Raw genomic sequence first — 10,338 nt, forward strand, 5'->3', positions numbered from 1 at the left:
GGGAATTGCCTACTTGCTCTTTATTTCATGGACCTATGAAGGAGGGAAGTGATGGCTACAGTCTAGTGATCCATCTTTGCTCATGATTCTGCCCTGGAACACAATTCATTCCTAATGCCGTTCTGCTGCACTTACATGTGGTGCAAATATTTAATATTTGTTCTTAACTCACTTCATTTAACAGGGAACATCAATTTTATGTCATTCAGAACACTATTTTAATAATCTACGATTTTTTCAAAAAGTGTTAGTCTTGGACAAAAAATTGTAGTTTTTTTTTTTTTTTTTTTTTTTTTTTCTTGTGGGAAGTTTAATGTAGTTTAATACTGTATTGGGAAAAATTTTCATTAGAGCTGCAGCTTCTGAGATATTCAAGAAAATCCTAAAAAAGTGACCTTTAAATTCCCCCTCCCCACCACCACCACCACCACCACCACCACCACCACCACCACTACCACCACCACCAAGCTTACATCCACCCAGTCAGAATTTTACCAGTGCACAAAAAATTACTAATACCCCCCCCCCCCCCCCCCCCAGTTGACATGCTTTCATCTTCATTGACTGGGCTCTGGGCTATTGTAGCAGAATTAAATTCCTCATGACAGTCTTCAACACTAGCTAAACACAGCACTTCCTGGAGCAGTGTTTGGTCTCACAGAAATCCACATGGGTTCCTTTTGCCCTGTGTTATGTCTTTCACAGCAATTTTGTCATCTTCATCATGAGAAGACATCCAACAGTACAGTATGTTGTGTGTTTGTTGCCAGTAGAGATCTGCTGGAACATAAGCACTGGAACCCACCATGGTATAGACTGTGAGGAGAGGGGGATAGCAATGTCACACCATTGCAGTCAGTGGGCACAGATTTTTGCCTGAGTATGGTACGGTTCAGACAATGTGTAGAGATTTTTCCATGTTTCGCGGCCGTTAGCCACTAGTCACTTGAATCAGCAGTTGTCTTGTGACAGCCAGAGCGAGAGCACCAGCAGCAGCGAGTACTGTTTGTATTAAGCGTTTTTGTACTTATTTGCTGCGCTTAGCTTTTAAATAGTTTTTCTGGGAAAACCTAGCGTAGTTTTCGCGTCTCATATTTCAGTGAGTGTTTCTTGATTATCAGAGTAGCTCATCAGAAGATTATCTTGGGAATTTGTCACCATATAGAGTAGGGTAAACATAGTCATGTGTAGGGACTGTGGTTGTTGTGAGCGGACGCAAGGAGAATTGGCCACTCTTCGGGGGCAGGTGGAGGCTTTGTCTGTTAGGCTCATCGAGCTCGAGGCGCAGGCGTTGGCTCGTAGTGGTGTTGGGGCAACTGTGGTGAGACCTATGCCTACTTCGGTGGCCTTGGAATCACATGGAACCCCTGATGTCGCTGCGTCTTCCGGCAGTGAGCATCTTACCAGTCAGCCATCACTCCAGAGTGAATGGCGGACAGTGGTGGGCTCGCGCGTGCCTGGCCGAAAGGCAAAGGTGGGATCTGGCTGCGTGGCAGCTGCCTTACCCCTTTCCAACAGGTACGGGGTGCTTCCTAGTGGTGATGACATCGTTTCCGAGCCACCACAGGATGCCTCGCCTGTTGGGCCAGTGGCCGATTCTCCGGCAAGGTCCCGACAGTCACAGAGGGCGGGCCTATTAGTTATAGGGAGCTCCAACGTTAGGCGGGTTATGGAGCCCCTTAGGAAAATAGCGGGTAGGTCGGGGAAGAATGCCAGTGTGCACTCGGTGTGCTTGCCGGGGGGTCTCGTCCGTAATGTGGAGGAGGCCCTTCCGGCAGCTATTGAACGCACTGGGTGTGACCGGCTGCAGATAGTAGCACATGTCGGAACGAATGACGCCTGCCGCTTGGGTTCTGAGGCCATCCTTGGTTCCTTCCGGCGGCTGGCTGATTTGGTGAAGACAACCAGCATCGCACGCGGAGTGCAAGCTGAGCTTAATATCTGCAGCATAGTGCCCAGAGTCGATCGCGGTCCTCTGGTTTGGAGCCGTGTGGAGGGTCTAAACCAGAGGCTCAGATGACTCTGCGACTATAATGGTTGCAAATTCATCGACCTCCGTTATTGGGTGGAGAACTGTAGGGCCCCCCTAGACAGGTCAGGCGTGCACTACACACCGGAAGCAGCTACTAGGGTAGCAGAGTACGTGTGGCGTGCACACGGGGGTTTTTTAGGTTAGAGGGACCCCCCCTTGGGCGAAACGATAAAATACCTGACGGCTTACCAGAGAGGACATTATCATTGTTGATAAAGAACGTCCGTCCTCAGAGACCAAAAACAGGAAAAGTCAACGTAATATTGGTAAACTGCAGGAGTATCCAGGGCAAGGTTCCTGAATTAGTATCTCTTATTGAAGGAAATAGTGCGCATATAGTATTAGGAACGGAAAGTTGGTTAAAACCGGAAGTGAACAGTAACGAAATCCTAGACACAGAATGGAATATATACCGCAAGGATAGGATAAACGCCAATGGTGGAGGAGTATTTATAGCAGTAAAGAATTCAATAATATCCAGTGAAGTTATTAGCGAATGCGAATGTGAAATAATCTGGGTTAAGTTAAGTATCAAAGGTGAGTCAGATATGATAGTCGTATGCTTCTATAGACCACTTGCATCAGCAACCGTAGTAGTTGAGCGCCTCAGAGAGAACCTGCAGAACGTCGTGAAGAAGTTTCGTGATCATACTATTGTAATAGGGGGAGACTTCAATCTACCAGGTATAGAATGGGATAGTCACACAATCAGAACTGGAGCCAGGGACAGAGACTCTTGTGGCATTATCCTGACTGCCTTGTCTGAGAATTACTTCGAGCAGATAGTTAGAGAACCAACTCGTGAAGCTAACGTTTTAGACCTCAAAGCAACAAATAGACCGGAACTTTTCGACTCCGTGAATGTAGAAGAGGGTATCAGTGATCATAAGTCAGTGGTTGCATCAATGACTACAAGTGTAATAAGAAATGCCAAGAAAGGAAGGAAAATATATTTGCTTAACAAGAGTGATAGGGCACAAATCGCAGAATATCTGAGTGACCACCATCAAACTTCATTTCTGAGGAAGAGGATGTGGAACAAAAATGGAAAAAATTCAGGAACATCGTCCAGTACGCCTTAGATAAGTTCGTACCGACTAAGGTCCAAAGCGAGGGGAAAGATCCACCGTGGTATAACAATCATGTACGAAAGGTACTACGGAAACAAAGAAAGCTTCATCATAGGTTTAAGAGTAGTCGAATCATAGCTGATAAGGAAAAGCTGAACGAAGCAAAAAAGAGCGTAAAGAGAGCAATGAGAGAAGCATTCAACGAATTCGAACATAAAACATTGGCAAACAATCTAAACAAGAACCCTAAAAAGTTTTGGTCATATGTAAAATCGGTAAGCGGATCTAAATCCCCTATTCAGTCACTCGTTGACCACGATGGCACCGAAACAGAGGACGACCGAAGAAAGGCAGAAATACTGAATTCAGTGTTCCAAAACTGTTTCACTGCGGAAAATCGTAACACGGTCCCTGACTTCAGCCGTCGCACGGACGCCAAAATGGAAAATATTGAAATAAATGATATCGGAATTGAAAAACAACTGCTATCACTTAGTAGCGGAAAAGCATCCGGACCAGACGAGATACCCTTAAGATTCTACAGTGATTATGCTAAAGAACTTGCCCCCTTTCTATCAGCAATTTATCGTAGATCGCTGGAAGAACGTAAAGTACCTAGCGACTGGAAGAAAGCGCAGGTCGTTCCCATTTTCAAGAAGGGTCATAAATCAGATGCGAATAATTATAGGCCTATTTCGCTTACGTCAATCTGTTGTAGAATAATGGAACATGTTTTGTGTTCTCGTATTATGATGTTCTTAGATAATACAAATCTCCTTCATCATAACCAACATGGATTCCGCAAACAGAGATCATGTGAAACTCAGCTCGCCCTATTTGCCCAAGAAATTCACAGTGCCGTAGACACTGGCGAGCAGATTGATGCCGTATTCCTGGACTTCAGGAAGGCATTTGATACGGTTCCGCACTTACGTTTAGTGAAAAAAATACGAGCTTACGGAATATCGGACCAGGTTTGTGATTGGATTCAGGATTTCCTAGAAGAAAGAACACAACATGTCATTCTTAACGGTTCAAAATCTGCAGATGTAGAGGTAATTTCGGGAGTACCGCAGGGAAGCGTGATAGGACCTTTATTGTTTACAATATACATAAATGACTTAGTTGACAACATTGGTAGCTCCGTGAGGCTATTTGCAGATGACACGGTTGTCTACAAGAAAGTAGCAACATCAGAAGACTCGTACGTACTCCAGGAGGACCTGCAGAGGATTAATGCATGGTGCGACAGCTGGCAGCTTTCCCTAAACGTAGATAAATGTAATATAATGCGCATACATAGGGGCAGAAATCCATTCCAGTACGATTATGCCATAGGTGGTAAATCATTGGAAGCGGTAACGACCGTAAAATACTTAGGAGTTACTATCCAGAGCGATCTGAAGTGGAATGATCACATAAAACAAATAGTGGGAAAAGCAGGCGCCAGGTTGAGATTCATAGGAAGAATTCTAAGAAAATGTGACTCATCGACGAAAGAAGTAGCTTACAAAACGCTTGTTCGTCCGATTCTTGAGTATTGCTCATCAGTATGGGACCCTTACCAGGTTGGATTAATAGAAGAGATAGACATGATCCAGCGAAAAGCAGCGCGATTCGTCATGGGGACATTTAGTCAGCGCGAGAGCGTTACGGAGATGCTGAACAAGCTCCAGTGGCGGACACTTCAAGAAAGGCGTTACGCAATACGGAGAGGTTTATTATCGAAATTACGAGAGAGCACATTCCGGGAAGAGATGGGCAACATATTACTACCGCCCACATATACCTCGCGTAATGATCACAATGAAAAGATCCGAGAAATTAGAGCAAATACGGAGACTTACAAGCAGTCGTTCTTCCCACGCACAATTCGTGAATGGAACAGGGAAGGGGGGATCAGATAGTGGTACAATAAGTACCCTCCGCCACACACCATAAGGTGGCTCGTGGAGTATAGATGTAGATGTAGATGTAGAAGGTTCTGACATGATTATGGGGCTCAATTTCTTGCATTAACATTGCCCCAAAATTGACCTTCTGGCAACACATTGTGGAGCCTGATAGAAACATGTTTCCACTAGGTGAAACTGTTGCCAGTGTAGCAATGTCATGTGATGAATCTGTCAAATATGATGAACCATTTAAACCATTAACAGTCACACTAAGACTCAATTCTCACAACTGTGTATCTGAGGGTACCAGAAAATGACTATGGGTTAATGTTAAGCCTGATTTACCAGTCTGGGTGTTGTATGTGGTAGAACCATTGGGAGTAAATGAAATGCTATATCAGGCAGATTGCTTAGTGAAAAGAAGTGATGTATGCATACAAGATGCAAATGTTGAAAAGGTGGTACCTGTGTTTGTGGATAATTACAGTGCTGAGGACTGGAGGTTAACAAAGGGGTTGTTGATCACTAACATGGAAATTATGGCAGTGGAAGACAATGGGTGCCAGCCGTGGACAGTCACCAAATGCTACTGAAACTGCATTATGAGGGAAAGTGAAGCATCTAAATGAGAGTGATCAACAACAAATGGAAGCATAACTGCTTAAATTTAGGGATTTGTTTTTGTGAAACTGCCATTGTTACAGTGAATACTGTTTGGAAAAAATCACCACTTTTACGCAAACTATATAGGATACTGATGTACTTGCAGCTGATTCTGGAGGAATTAATTGATCAGCAGCTGAAGAATGTGATTCTTGAGAAAAGTAATAGCCCATGGGGGACCAGAACTGTTGTCCTGCCCAAAATATCAGTGGATGGGTCATGAAAATATAGGTTTCATGGCAATTTTTGACGCTTGACTCTCAAGACACCTACCCTTTGTCAAACATTATGGAAACCATAGATTATTGAGGCTAGTGCCAGTATTTCTTGACAATGGACTTAAGGAGAAGCCACCATCAGCTAGTAGTCACTCCAGAGGACCAGCCAAAAACAGCATTTGTAACAATCTAAAACAAAGTTATCAAATTTAAATGGCTACTTACAAGATTTTTGCACCAAAGTTATTTTCATATAAAATCAACAAATAGAAAGTTCTAGAAAAATGCTGTGTAATGTTGTGACTAATTATTGAAACTGTAAACAGTTCAGCAGATAATGATTTTTAATATGGTTTATAAGATAATTGGAAATATCAAATATTTCTGAGTTGGCTTCCACCTCCGCCAACTAATATGTTTCAAAATTTTACCAAAATGAAGTCTTTAAGAGTCCCTTATTAATACTAGGAGTGGTGCAATGCGGGCTGGTGGAATTTTACAAAATGTAAATTGCATGTAGTGATTTACTAACCACTCTAAGCTGTATGATTGATTAAAAAATCTTGGATTTCTTGTCTGAATGACTGCAGATTTTGGTCATACAATAAGCAAATGTGAACACTGCAGATTAGTAATAAAATCTTGCCAATGGCTAATCAGTGGCACATCAAAGTGTTGAATCTTACACATGAGGAAAGCTAAGAAATAGAACTTGTAATATAATAAAGATTGAGATAAACCTCTGATCTGGTGGGTTAGTACAGATACAACACATTGTTTACTCAGTCAGTTTGCATATTAGAAATCAGTAATAACTACAGCACTCAATGCTTACATTCTGATGGCTGTAAGAGGAAAGACAAATGCGAACAGCCAGGCTCCTCCTAGCACTCTCAAACACAACTGAAGGTCATACCTTCCTTTAGTTGTACAGATAGTGCAAATATAAACATCAACTCTTTGGTGAAAAATCTTTACACAAAATTTTACATAAATATAATTTTTTAGAAAGTGTTATTACAATGTCCCCTGTATGACTACAATGCAGTTTGTTGCTTCATTGTGAGTAGTCATGCATCTGTAAAACATACATTTCTTTCACTTGTCTGACAAGAACAATTCCAGTTAGTGTACAGTTTGTCCATTACGAAGTCCTTGGCACAGGCTTGTCTTTTTGCAATATTAAAATGGAAGATGAGCAACACAATATTCTGAGTGTGAGCACTGAATCCAGAAATTTGTCGGTTTGTGTACATGGTGCAACGCTGGCTGCAAGTCCATCAGAGGATGGACATCAGAAAATGGACATCAGAAGTGGATTTCTTCATCAGACACAGGATTGCAGTGTAGAAGTAGGTTACATGATGTCACCCAGGCAGTGTTAAGCCAGCTGATCTGATCTGCTTAGTGTGCTGGCAGTCCAAAGACACTGTGTTGTCTTATTGGTTTGCATCCCAATGTCTGCTCATATATATGTGCACTTTGACCCATGAAACATTTGTATCGATCATGTATAGATAATTACATATACCATAGATAAAAATTTGGATAGGTCTCTTAAAAATAGCTAATGACAGAAGGTCAGGATGAGCAATTACTCACTTTTCACATGAGGTTTTCGTCAACTGGAACGACTTGGACATTGCTTATAGCACAACAATAATGTAAATTCAAACAAAGTTGAATGATCATTTTTGTTTGGGTAGTATATTGCTTATTTATGAAGGTCAAAAGTTGATAAATTCACATGTGTATCAACATGTCCATAATTTTATTTACTTGTATGCATATTAGTGAGTACATTTTAATGTTCAGAAGTGTACACCACGCAGATGCCCAGCAACTATTATGCTCTGAAGAGCCAAAGAAACTGGTATAGCTGCCTAATATTTCATAGGACCCCTTCGAGCATGCAGAAGTGCCACAACTTGACATGGCATGAACTCAACTAATGTCTGAAGTAGTGCTGTAGGGAATTAACATAATGAATCCTGCAGGACTGTCCATAAACCCATAAGACTATGAGGGTGGAGATCTCTTCTGAATAGCATGTTGCAAGGCGTCACAGATATGTTCAATGATGGTCATGTCTGGGGAGTTTGGTGGCCAGCAGAAGTGTTTAAACTCAGAAAAGTGTTCCTGGAACCACTCTATAATAATTATGGATGTGTGGGCTGTCACACTGTCCTGCTGGAATTACCCAAGCCTGCTGGAATGCACAATGGACATGAATGGATGCAGGTGATCAGACAGGGTGCTTGTGTACATGCCACCTGTCAGAGTCATATCTAAACATATCAGCAAGCCCACATCACTCCAACTGCACATGCTCCACACCATTACAGAGTTTCAACCAGCTTGAACAGTCACCTGCTGCCATGCAGGATCCATGGATTCATGAGGTTGTCTCCATACCCGTACACATCTATCCATTCAATACAATTTGAAATGAGGCTTATCCAACCAGCCCACATGCTTCCAGTCATCAACAGTTGAATGTCGGTGTTGACGGGCCAAGGCGAGGTGTGAAGCTTTGTGTCATGCAGTCATCAAGGATACAAGATTGGGCCTTTGGCTTCAAAAGCCCGTATCAATGATGTTTCATTGAATGGTCCACACCCTGACACTTGTTGTTGGCCCAAAATTGAAATCTGCAGCAATTTGCTGAAGAGTTGCATTACTGTCACACTGAACGACTCTCTTGAAGGCATCATAGGTCCTGTACTTGCAGGATCTTTTTCCAGCTGCAGTGATGTCTGAGATTTGATGTTTTACCAGATTCGTGATATTCATGGTACACTCATGAATTGGTGGTATGGGAAAATCCTCACTTCATTGCTACCTCAGAGATTCTGTGTCCCATCGCTTGCAACCTGACTGTAACATCATGTTCAAACTCACTTAAATCTTAATAAACTGCCATTGTAGCATCAGTAACCAATCTAAAACTGTGTCAGACACTTGTTGTCTTACATAGGCATTGCCAATTGCAGCACAATATTCTGCCTGTTTGCATATCTCTGTAATTGAATATGCTTGCCTATACCAGTTTCTTTGGTGTTTCAGTGTATTTTACTGCTGGTTTGCCCTTGGCCTACTTCAGACATGACCATTGGACCCAGCTCAATGTGTTTATGTGATGTAAAGATTTTTCAGCCAAGACTGGCATTAGAGACACATTTTGAGTTCCTATGCACTTGAATCCACTGACATCCCCTTCAGAAGCACACCCTCTTAGAGCAGATGGCTTCAGTTTTTTCAAAAGGTAACTGCATAGCTTTGTGTCTGGCAGAAATGCTGTTTACATGTCCTAATGTGCATTTAGCATCCAACCAGTGATCAGGGTAACACACAGTGCACTAATTCTCTTGTTTTGTTATAATAAAAGCCTAGGTGCCTGTGTACTTAATTTCTTATTTACTATGGGCATTTATATTTATCGATTTCCTTTCCAAATTGTTTTATCTATTAAATTTCTTTCTGTTTACCAGTTTCACTTTACTTACTTTCAGCCTTTTAAAATATGATTTAGAATCTGTGTGTAGAATTCATATATTAGGAAATTAATATTTCAATTACTTGCATGCATGTAAAAGTTAAGTCAGAGAAAAATCACAACACATGCTACCTAAAGTTCGTGAGCACAAATAAAGTACCAACATTTAGAAATGATTCAATTACAGAACAAGCAAATACTCATCAAAGGGAGCAGGTTTTCCATCAGTGGTACATTACCATTCATGTTGCTTAACAGTATAATGTGTCACTGTACTGCTGATGTTCACTTTGTGAATAGATTAATACATTGTGTATATGTGTAAGATCATGTCATGTTTAGAGAGTGCATGGCACACAGTGTAGTGTATCTGCATAAATGTCTTCATTTATTGACAAGAAAACATTACCTGGTATTTTAACTATTCACTCAATCTTATCAGTTCATGATTACCTTTTACTCTCTTCACAAAATTTACTCTCTTCACAAAATAAATATTGTAGTATGCTAAGCATATGAAGTATTCAGCAATATGCAAGTCCAAGGTACCCCATTGTGTACAGAGAAAACAACCTTATTATACCTGTGCAGGTGTACATCTTAGCATTTAAGTAACATAGAGAAAACCATGAAAAAAAGTGAGTTGGTGTTGCTGCATATCCTCTTTAGATTGATCATGCATACTGTTATCACTTCTGCACCACTCGTTAGCAGCAGACACAGTAGCTGTGCCAAAGACTGAGATGGCGTGGAGTTTTACAATTATGTATTGAACTTTCTTTACAATTTCTCCCTTGTTGTCGCTGCCCAGCCCTGCAGATCCCTCCGCCTGGCTGCTGATGTGTAGATTCTCCAACAATGCACGCAACATGCACTGCTGATCACACTCAGGAGCCTCAGGCCACCAGTACTCCGCTGAAGCGAGGATGACCGGTGATTGAGATGAACTCGTCACTGCTCGGCT

The sequence above is a fragment of the Schistocerca piceifrons genome, chromosome 1 (genome assembly GCF_021461385.2).
Source record: "Schistocerca piceifrons isolate TAMUIC-IGC-003096 chromosome 1, iqSchPice1.1, whole genome shotgun sequence".
NCBI classification, from domain to species: domain Eukaryota; kingdom Metazoa; phylum Arthropoda; class Insecta; order Orthoptera; family Acrididae; genus Schistocerca; species Schistocerca piceifrons.